The 20,250-nt window shown below is 36.1% G+C and overlaps 1 long non-coding RNA gene across 2 annotated transcripts in view; it reads right to left on the bottom strand.

The window, feature by feature from the left end:
* LOC119526172 overlaps positions 1 to 1,436 on the bottom strand; it is a 40,612-nt gene extending 39,176 nt beyond the window's left edge. For both annotated transcript variants that reach the window (XR_005215137.1, XR_005215136.1), the window contains exon 1: positions 1,225 to 1,436. This is a non-coding gene — a long non-coding RNA (uncharacterized LOC119526172). The remainder of the gene's footprint in view (positions 1 to 1,224) is intronic.
* Positions 1,437 to 20,250: the final 18,814 nt, after the last annotated feature.

Below are 20,250 nucleotides of genomic sequence, written 5' to 3'. Positions count from 1 at the left end.
TTTCAAATAATTGATGGAGTTAATATTCTCCTTTAAACATCATGAGAGCTATGTTTTCTTAGAAACTCCTTTTCTTGGTGGCTTTGTTGTTAAAAATCTTCATCAGTCAAAACCAAATTGATTTGATTTACCTTTTAATTTCTTATGATACTTAGCGTATAACTTTTTAAGGATTTGGATGATTCTAGAAGCAAAGACATAATGCACTGATAAATTACCCCAGCTGAAGGTAAAAAGAAAGCAATAATACAGGATCATTCCCCCCCCCATTTGTTTCCATTTGTTTCACAGATTAACAAAAAACAAAACAAAACAAAACAAAAAAACTGCTTTGCATGTTGCTTCTGTTTGAAACTCCATCAAAAATCTTCCCATGAATGCAACTTAGATGCTAACCATGCCTTTTGCCTGCTAGTAAGAAGAAATCCCAAATTATTTTATTCTTCCAGCATTCTTCTATAAAGGAGCTTCCGCATGCTTCCTCCCCACCCCCACATCCTCACTCCACCCTATTAGGAATTTAAAAAAAAAAAAAAATCTTTATACATGGAAGACTGGATCCTGAGACAGAAAGCTGTCTTTTCCTTCTATCTTTACACTGGCCACTTTCAGTCGCCTTCACTTCTGCTGGGACATTTTTTTTCCCATCACATTTTGTGGGCTAAAACACTGAAACCAGTTCAGTCTCTATAATTATTATAAAATGAAAAGTGGTGGTTAAAAAAATAAATAAAAATAAAGCCCTGGCTTGAAGCCATTGTTCAGAATTTAAGAGCTATTTGCCCCCAAGTGTCTTAGCAGTCATTCATAGCTAATTATAATAACTGTCAGATGTCTGGAAAGTCTATGTTGCCCTTGTCAGTGGAGTCAGCAAAGTTTGTCTTTTATTTTTCTTGGGGACAGATCAAATCTGATTAAGCATAAAGAGCAAAAAGAAGTGAACTAAATACATATGTGAGTGCCTTCATTTTTTCTTATGGACAAAGCAGCACACTTGAGCAATGTTCGGGTGTACAGCCTCCTGCAGCTACTCTTTGGAATGCCTGACTTTTATTTTTAATTCTTTCTCTTCAACATAATAAGACATGCAACAATTGTCACTGAAATATTGTCCTGCCTTCAATACAGACATAAAAGAGTGCACTAAAATACTTCAAATACTCAGTGCTTATGACATGAAACTATTGTAATCGGTACACTTGATGAAAATAAATTTGTACTTACAGTTTCAAAATGGTTATTTGTTCTAGTTCCTTGTCCCCGGAGGCACAGCAGAGGCTTCTGCCAGGCTGTCCCTGGTGCAGGTGCAGAATCCCCGTTTAAATGCAAGAGGAATGTATAAAAGTGCTTCATAAACTCACTCGGAACTCAGGCACTTGTGCTCAGGCATCCCTTGCTCCTGTGAAAGCTGTACTATCTGCAGTTCTGAATTGAACTAAATTACAGCCCATGTGAAAGACAGGGGCAGCGAGTCATGTGGGAGATACACAGCTATCCCATTGGCCACAAAGACATAGCTTAGGCATTCTGCCTTTTCCACCATTGGTGAATAGTTAAAACTGAAAGCATCTAGATCCTCCTCTTGAGCTTATTTGTCCTTTATGTGTGGAAGAATGACTGTAGGATTTTACAGTGACAGAATTAGTTAAGGAAGGGACTGAAGTCATCCTTCACAGAGACTGGTGGGAGGAGAATGGAAGCTCAGCTTTTTCAAGTTTTTATTTTTCCCTTTTTATCCTTCCCTCACTCCCTGCAGTTTTGTCTGAGATTTTCCTGTCAGGAATATTTTCTTTGCACTTTGGAGGTGACAGAAAGTAAATTATTATCATTCCTGTGTGGAACAACTCAGTCATGTTTTGAAGCACAAAATCTGTTTGTTTGTTTGTTTGTTTTTTCCAATGATGGTTTTTCAAATTTTATTTTGACACTTAAAGAGGGATTTTTTTGCTTTCTAAACTAACAGATTAAATTGCTCATTGGTGACACCGGAAACAGTTAACTTTTTTGGGTAGCTGTTACATTTTGGAGAAAGCAGGGGAGAAATAACCCTAGAAAATCTTAAAAGGCAACACTATCACAGAAATCAAAGAGAGGACTTCAACTGAGCTAGGACAAGGAGGAAGTTTAATTTTTCCTTTTAAAGCCATCCTTTTTATTTATTTCATTTGGCAATGCAGAATGACCTTGAATTTCTTAAATATCTTAAGTTTTTGGTTTTCTCCTCCAAAAAAATGCTTTCAATCCAAAAGTCTGACCACCAGAAGATATTTTTCAGTGATTCCAGAATTACTTAATTTATCTGATTCCTAAAATCCTCTGGTGCATTTGTAAAGATTTAGAGCTGAAAGTGACTTTAGAAATCATCAAATCCCACATTCTCGATTTTAAAGGTGATATAGGTGGAACTTGACAAATAATGATGCTCTATTCATTTATAGCTGATTAACAGAATTATGAAAGAAAAATAAAAGGATGAAGAGAACATTTAGAAGAATAGCAGTTTTGCTCTTTTTGCCCACTTACTAAGAGCCAGTCATGCAACAACCCATTGGAGTCAATTTTATTACTTTCATTTTCCAATGGCAAAAACAGAATCAGACATTTCACTACCACAGTACTGCTTGCATTTGAACTCATGTCTGTCTGATTTCATACCTACCCTCCTAAGTGTGTACACTGCCAAATTAATAATGTTTATCACTTACTGCTATGTCAGCCAGTTTGCACGTCATCTCATTCAGTCCTCAGCACTGCCTAATGCATTAGATATTCCAATACCCTATTTCATAGATGAGGAAACTGAGGCTTATACTCCCCACAGTCATATAGTTGTTAGTTGGTGGCACAGGATTCAAACCAACTCTCATCCATTTTACACACTACGATGGATTCTCATCATAGTGTTGAATAAGGTTATTATTATTTTTTTCTGTCTGGTTCAACATATTTAAACATTTCAACATCAATGTAAAATATCCAACATGGTCATGTAAGTGTGTTTGGCTCAGACCCAGGTCACACCATTACATGCCCCACCTGTGACAACAGAAAATAGAGGGCAGCCATGGAGTCATTTTTCTTTGGTTACCTTCACCCCTGACAAGAGGCCTTGCACAGGGTTTTACATACAGTAGGATCTTCCATATTTTTAGAAAAAATACACTTTCCCAGTAAAGCAGTCTGGACCTCAAAGAGTGTTACTACTGGTTCAGAGCTTGAAATCTATTAAATAGTAGGCTAAGTCCTGAACTCATTTATAATTTTTGAAAGTATTTCAAATGAATATGTCAAAAATTCCATTTCAGCCAGGGAAATATCAAGAGCCCTCACAAAATTTTCTGAATTGTTCCCTTCCTGCAGCCTAAATTATACAAATTAAAGGGATCATCCATTTGCTCACCACTCCCACCTCCAAATGGGTGGTTGGTTGATAGGAGATATTTACGGAAGGAAGTACAACTGCATCCTCACCTTTGCTTTCCAAAGTGGACACTGCTGTTCCTCACAGTATGATGTAGGTTAAGTAGGATCTGTTAGGAAAGATTAAGCAGATGCAGATGATAAGTAGAATTAGAAAGATGACAATGTTTAGTCCTCTCCTTTTTTGAACTATTTCTTTTTTTCCATGAGTGGTGCTTAGTTCCCCCTACATTGTCAGGTTATCAGTCTTTTCATGCAACACTGAACTGATAAAAGTGATGACATTATTTTATCCTTTTCATCAAGGAAGTTTATACATATAAATATATATAAATTATATATATATATATATATATATATATATATATATATAATTTATAAAAATTTCAAGGATTCAAAGACTGGACCATACCTCACATTTTTTAGTCCCTCATGAGGCCTATCATATTAGAGATGAAATAAATATTTTTTATTTTCTTTTTTTTTTTGTCTTATAGTGACCTATTCATTTGTAACCATCAGACTGGAAATAAGTCCAGTGAAATAATTAAGGAAATTATGTTGAACAAACACTTAACATTGTAAAATAATCTCTAAATAAATGAACATCTAATGGTAAACCTGTGAGACACTAGAGGAAAAGTATGGCAGTTATATTGAGACCACAGACTCTTCCCAGTATTGGTGTAAATCAATCATATAGAAACTTATTCTGACTGCACTGATGGTCATAGTATCAGCACACATTTACCTAACTTCTCTCTGCCATGATGTGCCAACTTCTTAAATCCTTCTCCTTCACAGGCAACTAGGTGCCTGGTTCACAGATTTCTTTCCTTCTTTCTTGCTGTCGTATGGGCAATCCACCAAACACTCTAATATCTCAGTTCACTGACCTCCGTGAAATCTGATGACATCCACCTCCACACCCACTGCAATCACAAACGCCCACACCTTGGAGCTTGGAAACGTCTTACTTTTCAAATTGTAAAATCAACCACCTACTCTCTCACTACCATCTTCAATCCTTCCAGTTTTGTCACTACCTCTGTTTTCTGACCTGTTTGATACAGCCTATACTTTGACTTCCACTTTCTCTTTATCTATCTTCTTTTCCCTTCTTTCCCTAATAGACACTGTGGTTCATGACTTCATTCAGCTTACAGTCAATATCCTTAATTTTCTTGCTCTATTTTGTTGTTATTATTGTTGCTGTTTTGTTATTGTTTGTTTGTTTCCTCCCTTGATGTCCCAACAGTCTCACCAAACAAAACCCAACTTTGGATAAATCCAGCTAATAATCTCCTTTGGGCTCCTCAGGGCTTCTTTTATCAGAGCTGCTGGATAAAATTCCCACAAGTCCATGAATGATGTTTCCAAATTTGTCTCCAAAATCTCCAAATTTGACTAGTCATTAAATGATGTAGAAACAAAACAAAACAAAGCATAAACCATGTTTCACCACAGTGCTTTTTCTCATTTTCCACAAGGCTGTCCCATCTTATTTTTTCTCTCTAACCCCACCTTCTCCTTAGAAAACATTGTCTCCCTTTTCTCAGGAGGACCAATAAACTTGTCAGTATGTAGATTCATTCTTTTCTCATTCTTTTCTATCACAATGGGAGAGCTGCCGTTTCTCCACCTGTCCAGGGTAAATCACTCAGTATATTTATGCATTTCATCTTCCCCTGCATGCTCAGAATTTTTTTCTTTGATATTCTGTCTCTTTCTCAATCATTAACAGTTCCCTACCTATTAACTTCTTGTTATTAGTATTTAAAAATGTTCTTTTCTTTCCAATATTTAAAAATCTCTCCCTGGACACCATGTCCCCTTCCTGTCTCCTATTTTTCCTGGGCAAACTTGGTGAAAGATTTAGTTATACTCACAATATCTGCTTTCCTTTTTCTCATTTCTTTCATTTCTATACCTAATGCCACATTACTGGTGTCCTTATTGTGCTCTTTAAGAAAAGACAACCAAACATCTTCATGTTTGTAAATCTTGTGAAATGTTTGCAGTCTTTTAAATATTTGGCTTCTCTAAAACATTTGTGCAGTTGATCACTCCCTCTTCCTTGAAATGGCCTCTCCTTTTGGCCTCGTACATTCCTGGTCCTCTGTCTTTCCTATTATTTCCTTTTTATTCTCTCTGGGGAATTGTGCTACCTCTGCTTGTCTCTCATTAGTAATTTTCATAATCTTGCTGGCAAAGGCTCTATTCTCTTTTCACTGCACAGACTCTCCTTAAGTCTTTAAGTCATCTCATTTGCCTCCATGGCTACAATTACAATTCTGTGGAGATGATTTCCTCAGACTTTTCTCCTCAGCACTAGATCTGTAGATCACAACACACCTTCACACTTGGATGTCTCACCGATACATCAGACTCAGTAGGTCAAACATAACGTCATCATTTCTTCTAATCTATGCAACTTTCGATGTTGCACTACCATCCACCAGGGACTTAGCACAGAAAAGTTGGGGCAAATATTTAAATTTTCCTTTCCTTTACCCAGGCTTTCACATCCAGCAAATCAGCATGCCCCACAGCTTATTAAAAATCTCTTCTTTCCTCTATCTCCATTACCGTCTCATTCCTGGTATTTATTAAATATGCGTAATAGTTAAGTTGAAGAGAGCGTTCTGTCTCCAGTCTTGCTCCACCTTTCTCCACTATCTCGACTACTTTAACAATCCATTCTCAAACCTTCAGCCAAATGGTTCTTTGAAAGGAAAAAGGTGATTTTTTCACTCCTTGCCTCCTGAGGAACCTGCATTTGTAATCTTATGTTATATCGAAAAAAATTATATTAAAACTTTTAATTCTATTTCATAACTTACAAATAATATTGTAAATTACTTACAGTTAAGCTTTTTGAACTTTCCCTCAAAATTCTCTGAAACAGTCACATAAAACTGATGATTCAGCAAAAGTACCACATTTGTCCAGTGGCTTATGAGGAACCCTCAGGGAGCCAACATCCCACTCCTGGAATGTAAACACAGTATAGATTAAATGCCTTTCTTCTTAGAGAGAATTGAAAATCTGCTCACATGCTTAGAGGGACTTAGTTTCTTTCTCCCTGATCTAAAATCTGTTTGTCTAGAAACTGTAGTAGAGTTCTAGGAAAGCTTAAGAATTCCTACAAAGCTCCTTCCCTTTCTGGGGGTCTGAGGAAGTGAAAGCTTCCTAAACATAAAGGAAGTAATAGGAATTATGAGGTTGATCAACAGAGATGGCTTTCTAATATTTTGAATTCCCCTGCCCACTCTTTCTTTCACCAGGCTGCTCACTGTCCAGCTTTCCCAAGTCAGTTAATATTACTTCCATCCAGACAATTACTCAGACTGGAACCTACCTACCCTTCTTGATTCCCCTTTTCCTCCTCTCCATGCCCACTGATGCCTGAACATTGTGGGTTTTACCTTCCTAATAGACTAGAATGCAGTTTCCAAGTCTTGTACTGCTACCCTCATCCAAACTGTTATTACCTCTCAGGCGCATTTCTGTAATCTTCTACTGTCTCATTGACCTAATTCCAGGTGTGCACCCCACCCCCATCACAATATGCTCTCCACACAGCGCCTGGTGTTTAAAACATATAACATACGTCACTCTCTTGTTTGGAATGCTCCAACTGCTTCCCACTACACTGATATTAGCCTCCTTTTTCACTATTATGACCTGTAAGATGTAACATCATCCACACTGGGCCCTGCTGATTTCATCTTGAATCTACCCCTCTTTACTACATTGCAATTCACACTGGTGTTTTTGAGGGTTTCAGAGTTGTCTGAAGTCATTTGATGAGTTGCTCTCTCTGCCTGGAGTGCCCTTCCCCTAGATCTTTACACGCAGGCTCCTTGTTCTCATCTGTGTTTCTATTCAAACACCACTGCTCAGAGAAACCTTCCTTCTAGAATGACTGCCACCTCCTTACCCACTCTAACTTATTATCTGGTTTTATTTTTATAGCACTTAACACTTTCAGACAATTCTCATTTGTTTATTTACTTATCTATTATCTGTTCCTCCACTCCATATTATGAGTCTCATGAGAGCATGTGGGTCAGCACCATTTTTCCCCAGTGCTTACAGCATTGCATTGCATATAATAGGCTCTGATGTATTTGTTGAATAAATGAATGCATAAATAATCTATGGGAATTTAAATGCTGTATTTTATGGGAAGAAGTCACCTAACTACTAACAACAAAAAATTATATTAAAGTAGTTCCATATGTTGACAAAATGGAGAAATTCTGTCGCATTATTTAAAAAATGCGAAAAAAGCTAAGAAGTAATGGAGAAGGTGAGCAAAATATATTGATACTGGATATTCAGCAAATTCTCTAACATTCTAATTTGTCTGAAATTTATTGTGTTCATTGTTCAAAATTTGAGCTCAAAATTTCTAAATATAATGTATACTGGCCATTAAGTATATCCAATTATGAAGGAACGGGTGGAGAAAATGAAATTGAATAAAATTATCAAATGTGGTAGTGATGAAAATAAAATTAAAATAGCACCAATAAATTAGTTTTATGATTATGTGTTTTCTTCACTCTTTCAAAGTTTTATCTGTGTGTGTTTTTGTAATTGGTCAAAGCTGGTCTCATAAAGGAAAAACAAACAAACTAAAAATAAACGCCATGTCTATGTTTTTGTCATATGAAAATATTTCTTTCTATATTAAAAAGGTCAATTTCTACTTTCAACTTTCTGAAGTAAAATATATTGAAGAGTCAACATAATTTATGGCAAATTGGATACCCAAATGCATGTTTATATTCAATAAGCCAAGTATACAGATAAGTCCTGAAAAGACTTTGAGAAAACACACTTATGAATAATAGTATCTCATATTTATTCAGCATACTTAGATTTATTTACATCTCCAAGTTCCTTAACTCCCATGGTTATGTTTGATATTCACAGGAACACTGTGAGGACGGCAGGGCAAGTATTGTTAACCACTACTTATGAGGCAACTGAAATCCAGGAAATCATGTGATTTATGGAAAGTCCAATGCAACAGAGGAACAGCACCATGCCTCGGAACTCCCAATTCTTACATTTTGATAACTAAAAATGTTAACAGTTCTGTATCTCGGATAAGCAAGTAAATTATTAGATTAAGTAAAGACTTCTGACTTGGCCTCAAGTTTGCATTCTAAAGAAGAGGATGCATAGGAATTTCTGCTTTTCACACATTTATATGCAAACTTTTTTTAGTTATACAATCAGTTCTTGGTAGTAATTTTGCTCGTTTTTCATGAGTAGTATGCTCCTTGGGTGAGAAAATTGGGATCAGATGAAAATGAGCGTTATCTGAGCAGGAAGTCTCTTTACTATGCTGAATTTCCAATGAGTGCTTATTGGGATGTGTGGTCAGATCATTGGGAGTTGGGCCAAACAAACTAAAGAGGCTGCCTCTTATTTTTTTCTGAATTCTTCAAGAGACAAACCTCTTTTAAGAACTTAGATTGTTACCTTTAAGTGGCTGAAATGCTTTTGATTTTTCTCAGTTTATTATCCTTACTTGAATGTGATGACCACATTTCCTACAAGCAAAAAGTTATATGTTCAGACAAAGAGGGATTCCCAAATATACAGATGATTCATGTAGAACGAAGTCTCAGTAACTCATTATTTTGGCTTTTCATATTTCATGTGACTGTTTGGCATCATGAGGAAAAGGGAAGAGAAGTAGGCTGACTTCCTGTTGTGCTAAATCTCCCAATTCCCAATGCCTCTGTTGATGAAAGGCTGAGTTTACTTTTTGTTTGCTTCCAGTTATATGGAAACAGATATGTAGATAACATACGACTTCTCAACAGATACTCTATTTATTTTAGAATTAAGTCCAGTGAAAACAAAGCCTCATTATTTCTTAGTGTCAGGTTAAAATGGTAAAAATTTATTTATACTAAACACCAATGATTAGATTAGAGTTTACACTTCAATTATCAGTGACTGAGCTAGAGTGTAGCTAGAGTGCAAACAGCAGTACTCCAACCTTAATGTGCAATGAAGTACCTGGGGACCTTGTTAAAATGCAGATTCTGGTTCAATAGGTCTGAAGCATGTCCTGAGATTCTACATATCTGTGCTGGTTTGATTTTAGGTACCCCAGAAAAACCTATGCTCTTTTAATCCAATCTTGTGGGGACAGACCTATTGTTGGGTGGGACCTTTTGATTAGGTTGTTTCCATGGAGATGTGACCCTGCCTATTCAAGGTGGGTCTTAATCTGCTTGCTGGAGTCCTTTAAGGGAGAGACATTTTGGAGAGAGCCCAGAGCCAAGAGATATTAGAGAAGCTAAGAAAGAAAATGCCCTGGGGAGAACCAAGAGGGATGCACGGGAGCTGAGAGAGCCATTTTGAAACTAGAAACCAGGAGAGAAGAACCAGCCGTCATTGCCGTGTGTCTTCCCATGTCACAGAGGAACCCTGAATGCCAGTGGCCTTTCCACTGAGAAGGTATCCTCTTGTTAGTGCCTTAATTTGGACATTTTCACAGCCTTAGAATTGTAATTTGTAACTTAATAAATCCCCATTGTTAAAAGCCAACCCATTTCTAGTATATTGCATTCCAGCAGCCTTAGCCAAAAGAAACAATGCGCGACCATCTCCCAGCTGATTCTGACGCTGCTTGCCTGCTGGCCACACTTTTAGTAGCAAGGAACTAGAAACCATTTAGAAGTCTTAGATTAAGACACAGCATTAGAGGCCAGCTACTCAGTGGTGGCTTATTATGCATCCCCACTGAAATTTTCTTCATCCTCCTTTTTTGTCCTTTTCCTCCTCTTTTGTAAAGCCTTACCCTCACTCTCTCTTGATGGCATATGATGGCATGGAGTTGCAGAACTCCATGTTTCTAAGAAGGGTCACAGCAGTCATGATCTATTATTAGATGCCATGTACCAGCAAATTAAAATCTATAAAAATTCCATTGAACCCCCTACCTTTCCTAATCAAAGTTTTACTTCCTGCTACCTCATTTATCTACACACGGTACTAAATTTGTCTTTCATCCACAACTTTTACTCTGGTATGCTTTCACTTAACACATGGATTTTTTGCTGCTGTTCAAAAACATGATAACTAATTTTGGTTTTGATTTTGGTTGTCTGTTTATTTTAAGTTGTATTTTTATGCCAAATGAACTTGAAAATAACCTGTTGCTTCTCAGAAGCGTTTGCTCAGCTTTTTGCTATACTGGCTTAGTTAAAGAACATTTACCAACAGTGTTGTCCCACTAGACAACACCAAGTGTGGATAGGTATAGTTAGGGAAGACATTATCCTTTCAGGTATCCAGTGGTTAAAATTTTAAGTGATGTGACTACTTGTAGGGGAAACATTTTGATAAGATGAAATTATTTTATGATCCTCAAATAACATCATCAGGACACTACCTATTTCAGCCCAGTTTTGGTATTTATATTTCTTCTGATCTCACACATGATTAACTTAAGTTGTTCTAGCTTCCTTGGCATAGTTGAGCATCCATATGTTTGTGACTCAATGAAATGTTGTGGTTGAAGTACTTGTAATCCTATTTGGGGAGTTGTAAATATTTATGGAAACTTCTGCTGAAGCTTCTTTTAGTCTTTCCTGGGCCTTCAACTTCTTAAAAAGTTGAAGTCTTTGTAAGAAATACCTCTTTAGAAATATTCCTTAGGCCATGATAATGACTGACTTGACTGACTTGATATATTTATTTTTTAGATTATTAAAGAAGAATTCAATTCTTTGAATTAATTATTTGAACCTATAATTAAAAACATCCATATTGCCATTTAAATGTGAGGGCATAATAAAATATTCTTAGACATACATTGCCTTAGATAGTTTGCCAAAGACTTACAATGAAGATACATTTGGAACAACTACTGAAATAATAATGGGAGAAATAAATCCAGGAGATACTGCAAGTGATACAGAAACTAAGGTTTATCAGGTATCTTGCATGATTTATTTTTAGCCTTTAAAAAATGTTAACTTCACTTTGCCCTAATTTAATGCCTTTATTTTTTAATTTTCTTACATCATATGTCTGCCTTAAGGAACATCATGGCATAACAGATTTTTATCTTGTTTTTTTTAAACATGGGTTATTTTCTTTCTTTATTAATAACTCCTAACCTATTTTACTTTTCAAGCTCTTATCAGGTCTTTGGGGGAGCCCTTTATCTTGTCATCTGCCTAAACTTTCAGTGCCATCATACTGTTGCAGTAAATCCAGTCTTGTCTCAGAAACATTGTACCTTATCTCTTAACTTTAGTGCCTCCTTTATTTAAATTGTTTTCTTTTCTGAAGCTGTATATTATTTTTACTCATTTTCTTATAAAAAGAAAGAGCTAATATAGAGAAAGGAAAAATGTATTTTTTTAATACTGAAAAGCTAAAATTCCAGGAAAAATCAACATGATCAGAGATAAGGAGGTAGACACCAAGGAAAGTACGAGCATATCAATGTTTGTCTTGTTACAAGAAAGACTAGGCGAGTATATGGCTTAGTCTAGGTGAGTATATGGCTTTCATAGACACACCAAATTATCTACTAATGTCTTCAACTATGAAAATTGTTAGGCCCTCCAGACACCACATTACTTTTGAGCTATATCTGTTTATTTAATTCCAACTCTACTTCCAACCCTTGGGTGGTCCAAAATTGAGATAATTAATTAAACCCTTTGAAAAGCATCTGTCATCCACATTTTGTCTTGAATGAAAGAAATTACTTCATGCTTTACTTAAAGAGAGTTAATACCCAAAAGCTGCACATTAGCACTGTCTTGAATTAGAACTTGCCACATCTTAAAATTGGCTACTCACATGAAATCCTCTTTAATAATTTATGAAAATTTAAATTAAATTGGATTAAGAATTTAAGTAAGAATTTCTACCAGTGAAGCTTAAAGTTTTTGAATAAGCAGTGAAAATACCAGTTTAAAAAATGGGTAGTTTGATGTACTACTTTTTTAATCATGTTTTTTTTTTCTTATAGAATATAACATATATACATAGAAGTGATAACTTACCAAACGCAATTTAACAAGAAGTTAGAGAGCAAAGTTTAAAGAATACTATGGGTTACAGTTCCACAGTTTCAGGTATTTCCTTATTATGAAATATAATATATATACAAAAAGATAGTTATCTTTCAAAGTATGATTTAACAAGTAGTTATACAGGAAATTTCCAAAGTTGTTATGAGTTATTTTAAAAACAATAAAAACAATAGGAAAAAATCCTTTTTAAAGACTTGTCTTGGAGCAATATATAATGGGGCAGTAAAATTCTGAAAGAAAGGCTAAAAAGAATGGAACCACACTGCTTCTCCCACGCTGAAGATACTAGTTTTTCACTTGTACGTTTTAGTCATTGTTTGAGGGAACTGCTGCATAAAAGGGGATGGGGGACAGTAACATCACTTGTCTAACATAATGAATGATTGTTAATTTGGAAATTTCCAGTGTGAATTTTGGCATTAGCAATTGGCTCAGGGAATGAAAAGCAAATGACAAACATAGGCTTCATGGCCAGTGGGGATGGAATGGCCATAAAGTGGACAAAATCAGCAATGAAGCATAGAACCAGAACTGCAGTCTGGGTAGTAGAAGAAGAAAGCAGAATGGACATAGCTCAAATTTGGATACTAAGATGACTGCAGACTGGTCCACAAGTTGACAGTTACCAGACCAAATAAAAATCGGAAGGCATATAGAAAACACTGGCTTAGTCTAGCCAAGGGCACCTGGAAAGTTACAAGGACAAGGTAGAAAGGAAAAGCATTAAAACATAGTGGAAGATAGTCTCATTTAGAGCAGGACACCAGCAGCTACAGGTAGAGGGAAATATAATGGACTCCTATTGGGTAATTTTCCCAGATCCTTTTTCTAGGAAGTCCTATCATAGCTTTCTATCTAAATATGTGCAACTAGTACAGTCGTGATCCTATTACCAGTCCACCATGTAGTAGTTCCATGTATGGGAGTTGACCTAAGCTCAGCTAACCACAGAACTTTGAATTTTGAAGTTGTTTCTAAGAAATTTTAGCTTCAGTCTGTCAACTAGGGAGGAAAGAGGTCCATTTTCAGCAAGAATATAGACTAGGTAAGAAAGAAAGTTGATCTTTAGCAAAAATGAAGAATCATGCAAAGCATAGAGATATGAATGGTAGACTTCTTGTGTTTTCTACCATACCACAGTTTCTTGTTTCTATATTAAGGCTCAGTTATATTCTTGCTTTTGGGTTGCCTGCTATCTTTCTTTCAATCCTCAAGAATCTAGGTCTGACCTGGCAAGGACTGGTCATTCATAGAAAAAGACAACCAGACTAGAACAATTTTGATGCAACTTCTTATCATAACCATCATATCATACTTACATATATATATATATATATATTCCTTGCTATTCCTCTGACTTATTTAACAAACTGTATTTTAATATAAAAAGATAATCTTTTCTTAGTGTAACTCCCAGTTTTCTCCAGCAACTTAGAAACTGACCTAATGTTTGTCTCAGGCACCATGTGAGGCCTAAATATTTTTTTCACTTATAGTAGGTATAGTAAATTTGACTCAGTTAGTGAATTAGCCAACAAATAGTTATTTATAGCCTACTATTTGCTAGCACTATCATCAGTTGGGAAAATAAAAGTGAGAATATTGCCATTTTCTTACCTCACAGGAGCAAAGATGATAAGGTATGGCTAAACATAATAATCCTTTACAGAATCATTGCAAGATGGCATTGATTCTTAGATTTCATTTGATACATTGGATTATATGTAACATATGACATGTAATTTAAAAACGGGAATGAAAGAAAAGAAAATAATCTTGACATTAAGGAATTAAACTCTGGTCAATACTAACACCAAAGCTGTCAAGAACACTGCTCTGTAACTATCTCTTAGAACTGTTTTTCTTTGATTTTTGATGTTCTTTGGTGCTTGTAAATGGTCTTGATTTTCATTACGGTTTTTTGGGGGGACTTCTTATCAATGTTTTTAGTTCATTTACATCATTTCACATCCACTGATCCTCTCCTTGAACTAGTGTCAAATCAACTCCTAAAGGAGAGAGGGAAATGTAAATGGCACTGACTTCCAACCTTAAATGAGGGGGTTGTCCAAATATTCAGGGTTTTAGAAATAATAAGATATCACTTTCCTTATTTTCTTATTTTCATGAATGCAAAAACAAGAACAAACTTCTCATACCCCAAAAGAATTTCAGTTGAAGGACTTTCCTCCCTCTGCCCTCCTCCTCTCCAAAGCCACATCCTTTGGAGCTTACAGGTTCCAGATTGCTACAAACATGGAACTGTTCAGATCCTTGTTATGAAATTCAGCAAGCTCTTTGCCTCTCAACTTTCACATCCATTCCTATGCCTATTGCTTTTTGAGGCTTTAGGCGACTAGAAATTTGCTAAGACCACTTGGTAGTTATGAGCCAAGGTGATACACATGTTTTTGCTACAAGAACCCTGAATTTCAGAATTGCTAAACACATTTGAGCTGTCCTGATATGCAGTTTTCCAGAATATTAGGGCATCTAATTAAATTATGCATGCTGTCTTGACCAAATAAGGCATTTGCCTCTCTTTAATGGGGAGTGACATTTATTTTCCTATCCTAAAAGAATTCCACAGAGCTTTTGTTGTCATAAATGCTAGTTTTACCTCAAAGAGGGTAAATATACAGAAATAACCATACAATTTCTGTTTTTTTTAATTCTTCCTTTTAATTTAAAGATGCAGACTTACTTTACCTGCTTCTTAAAATTAACAGTACTCTTAATAACTAGCCTTAACTTTTCATCTTAGTTTTCGGCATATGTTCTTGTCATATCCCCAATCTCTGAACTGAACATATCATTTGAATGCACAATTTAGAATCAACATAATTATTTTAAATGGTTTCTTTCTATGTTTCACATGACTATTGAAATTTATACAATGGGGTCAAATTGCAATTTACAAACTTTTGTGTATATTGTAAGTGATTTCTTTGGCAGTGATATGTTTTCAACAGATGATGATGATGGCAGTTATCCTCTGCTGGTCTGAATTTAATTTTAGTCATTTTTATTCATGATATTCTAACCCACGGCATATTCAAGAATACATAACTTCTAAAAGTGCTGAATTTCTGAGACACAGTTTGCCATATTGTTAAATAATATACATCATAAGCAAACAATTCATGTAGAAAAATATGTCTGTTCTTTTGAGGGAGGTAAATAGATAAGCTGTTCAAAGTACACGGAAATAGAGCATAGATAATGCAGGTTTGAGATATTCTCCTGCTTAAGTGATGCATTAAATCAATATTCTGCAAAGTCATTTTCTTGTTCTGCTATTTATATGGATACTGTCACAATTTTCCATTATATTGTCTATTTCGGAAGATATATTTTTCTCAGTTCCCAATTTCATTTGATTAGTATTCTTTAAAATCTTTCACTCTGTATGCAAAACATCAACTCTTTCCTTCATGTCACTCTTCTGCTTAAAAACCTTCAATGATTACCTCCGTCCTGTTGCATCACATGTAACCATTTTTGCCTGATTTTTGAGGTCTTCAGTGCCTGGGCCCTCTAACTACTCAACATTACTTTCCAGTATTTGCCAACATTCCCCACCAATGCAATCAGGTTGCTTCTCACTGTCATATCTTGCTAGTTTCACCCACCATAACTTTTCCCTCCTGTTCATCCCATCCATGACCTTATCCTTCTTTGCCTGCTGCTCCTCTCTTTTTCTTGTGAGTGTGTAATGTCCACTCTCCTCATCTTTTCCCTTGCTTCCATCTTTAAAGACTAAAGACTGTCCCCCCCTAAAAGCATCTTTTGTCCCTCAAGTATAATTGCTTGTTTTCTTTAACTAAATACTGCCCCCATGGTCTGTAACCATATAATAGAGATTTTATTTTTTTTCTCTTTATTCAAAAAGGGTGTGTTCATATTTTAGGAGTCTTGCTATTTATAGCCACTTGGACTATTTTAACACAACAAGGTAAAACAATTTGTTCACTCTTATACATGCACCAGAGTCAGGAAACCAACCCATGTTTACTTTGATTCAAAAACACACTCCCCTTGCCCTACCAAACTGCTTACAGTTCCATGTGAGTAATTTCTCCATTGAATCCTAAATTCCACATGTTAAATTAGGGAGTAAACCTGTAGGACTGGTAGGAGGTGAACCAATGAGTGCATGCTCTATTTTAAAACCACTGTGCTGGTCAAGGGTTTGTGTTTTCCCAAGCTAGATTACCTGCCTTTTTCCTTAAAGTTTTATGATTTCTTGATCAATAGTTTATAATTCTTTATTTTTCAAAGAAGATGGTAAAACACTGAGGATACACTTGGATTTCAATGAAAATTTTTGATTGAGAATGTGTTAATTCAAGTCATGATTATATGCAATTTTGACAATCCAACTTATTTACATCGGAACTTATGTAAAATACATAGGTAATGCCTAACAAAAACTCTTCAGGTAAAGTCTAAAAAGTGCTTAACATGTATTAGTTCCATGAATAAAAAAAAAATAAAAACAACTTTAATAATGAACACAGTATTGCACTGTACTTAAATGAAAAGAAAGGCATTTTGTATTTATCAAACTTTAAAATGACAGAATCACAATCTAACATTTAAAAGAACCAAAACAGTCCATAAATATTAATAAGATTTGTATTTTTTATCTTTTATTTTAGGCACTCCTGAATGTTCCTTGAATTCTTAGCAATAACTCTATCAGGTCACTGGAAAATGGCTGAAATGTCTCAGCCCTTACCCTCACCCACCTTGGGATAGATTTTGCAAATATTTAGTTTTTTGTGTTTTTTTTTTTTCAAGGTGATATGCTGGGCTGATATACAGTTCTAATTCCTGGAGCCTGTGAATATTACCTCATTTGGTAAAATATATGATAAAGTTAAGGATCTTGAGATGGGGAGATTATTTTGGATTATCAAGGCGGACCCAATGTAAATCATGAGTGTCCTTATAAGAGAGAAGTGCAGGGAGATTTGACTCAGACAGAAAATGAGAAGCATACTCATAGGAAAAGGTCATGCAAAGAAGGGGCAAAATTAGAGTGATGTGTCCACAAGCCAAGGAATGCCAACAGCTGCCAAAACCTGGAGGAGGCAAGGGATGGAACCTAGAGCCTTTGGAGGGAGCACGACCTGGATTTTGTCCCAGTGATACTGATTTTTAGATTCTAGTCTCCAGAACTGTGAGAGAATACATTGTTTTTAGCCACCAAGTTTGTGGTAATTTCTTACAGCAGTCATAGGAAACTAATACAGATGACTTCTATTTTTATTAAGATTAAGCTTTTGTTAAATTAAGGAAAAGTAAAACAAGTTGGAAATAATAAGAGTTAGATTTCATTTCATAAATTATTTAAATCATGTATTCATTCTTATAACTAATTTTTAACTTTGACATAAAATAGTATTTAGATTTTGTACACAATATTATTGCATAATAAAGATATAAAATATCTGTTTTAAAATTGGGAAGCATTTTATCAACCAGATTGAATCAATTGTACAGCTTAACTGGCCCAGTGGTTGCTAAAATGACCCCAAAAGATAAATCAGTACTTCCATGAAGTGTATTGCTATGGAATTACATGTCCTGGAGTAAAACAAACAAACAAACATACAAGAAAAACAAATATGAGCATTTTACAAAATCTGAAGATAGCCTAAGAATTTTTTTAATTAGAATAATGAAGGTTTTGATTACAAACCACAGCTAGTAAAGGGTGTTGGAATGCTAGTAAATGTTTAATTGATTCTCTGGGTGGGGGAAAGAGGCCCTGTTTTTTTGCGTTGGCTGATTTTTGCGATGTGATCACCCCTGTGGCAGCAGTGACTAATGTCACTAAGCTTGGAGCTGGGAAGACACACGCACAACAGGCTCTTGTTGGCCCGGGGGCAGCCTGGGGCCCACATCCTTGTGTATTTTTCACTTTTACACTCAACTTTCAAAACAGATATCCTGGAACTGTGCATACTGCATGTTGCTTAAATCCAGAGTTCATTTTAATACGTCAAGTTCCCGGTTTGTATGAGTAATGACTACCTGCTACAAACAAATTATCAGCAATTCATTTAGATAAAGCTGAAGTGTCAAAACGCCTTATAACTAATCATCTTTGTATTCTTATTTTTAACTTTTCTGAAAAGACAATATCTTCAAATCAGCTCATTTTTGCATTTTGTACTTCAAGAAACATTTAAGAGGTGCCTTCTTTATTCCTGGCACTAAGCATTGGACTTAGAAAGAGAAAGAACATGACCTAAGAGCAGAGTACTAAACAAGTTTTATGGGATCATGGAAGGGGGAATGACTAGTTCCCAGGTGGGTTAAGAGAAGGTTTCAGGGAGAAGGTATCTTTGAGTTAAGTCTGAGAAAGAAATATTCCAAGTGAAAAAGAGAGAAATTTACAACAGGCTACAAAGGGCATGTTGCTTTTGGTGAAAATGAGATGTTCAAATCATATTTATTGATTTATTTTTAGGAAGATAGCTTTGATGGCAAGGTGAGGATTATACTCGTATAGGAGGGGCTTGGTATTAGGATGAGAAGTTTTGAAGACATTATATGTTAGGCTTCCTTTGAAAATCTGCAGGTGATAAGTCCCAAAACACTGCGGAAAACCCTGTTTGATTAGAATTCTTAAGTTGGAGAATTCCTTAATACTATAGCAAGATAGGAAATTCTATATTGGGTACTCAGTCAGTGGGTCCAGGTGTCATGGAATTCAGGGGGTGCTTATTGGCTAATATATTGACTAAATGGCCCGTAGGGTTGGTATAGGATAAACATTTAAGATCAAGGAAATGGGTTATTTTAAGCCCACTTGAAAGGTTGCTTTCCTGGTGGTGTATACGTTGCCCTAACTGATAGAATTCATCTCTTTCCTGTGATAAGTGAATGCAACATCAGCGAGTATGTATCAGAGTGTCTCTTTTCAGCACCCCCCCCATCCCCGAACTGGTGGAGCAAAAGGGCCAGTTTAAAATGGCATTGTAGGGATAAAACAAGCATAGGAATCCTTATTAACTGGTCCTTGGTATTCAGTGGCACACGAGCTGTAGGAATAAATGAGATAAAGTAGGTTTATCAAGTGAATCAGAGGTGAGCACCTGGTGGGTCAGAAAGAAGGATAAAGGGAGGGGATGGCAGAGGCCCGGTACATCCCTGGCCTTTGTTTATCCCAATCGAGAAGGTGGCAGAGGAAATCCTCTGCTGGGGGCAAAGTGTGACAGCTTACAACCAAGGGTGGAGAAGGCAGAAGGGAAGCACTTGAATGCCCTAACAAGGGTAGGGACACCTGAGTCCCTGAGCAGAAATGTGCGAGTCAGCCTGAGGGGAAGTGAGGGAAGAAAGTTACAGTAGCAAGAGCTGTGAGGCCACTTGAAACCTCTCCTTTTTTCTAAGGTAAAACCCTATTCATCTGTATCTATGGAGAAGGCATGAGTCCCTCCTCCTTTCAAGTAGTGGAAGCTGGTATCCAATCTTCCTCATGTCAATGAGTGTGGAGGCCCACCTTGCAGATAGGCAGGGGTCTATCCTTACAGACATGCTGGCCAGCCTGCAATAGAGAACTGTCTGTTGCAGGTGTACTAAGGAAGAGCTCATCCCCTACCACTGGTCGATTACAGATGTGAAGAGTAAGAGCAGAAGTAGTACACCCTTTAGAGTTCCATAAATGGGTTCTCCATTCTCCAATTCATTCTTCCAAAACCTATTTGATATAGTCACTTCCCAACAAAAATCT

This window comes from Choloepus didactylus, chromosome 2 (genome assembly GCF_015220235.1).
Source record: "Choloepus didactylus isolate mChoDid1 chromosome 2, mChoDid1.pri, whole genome shotgun sequence".
In the NCBI taxonomy this organism is placed as follows: Eukaryota; Metazoa; Chordata; class Mammalia; order Pilosa; family Megalonychidae; genus Choloepus; species Choloepus didactylus.
Note: the sequence above shows the minus strand (reverse complement) of the source record. Positions and strands in the feature narration are given on the sequence as shown.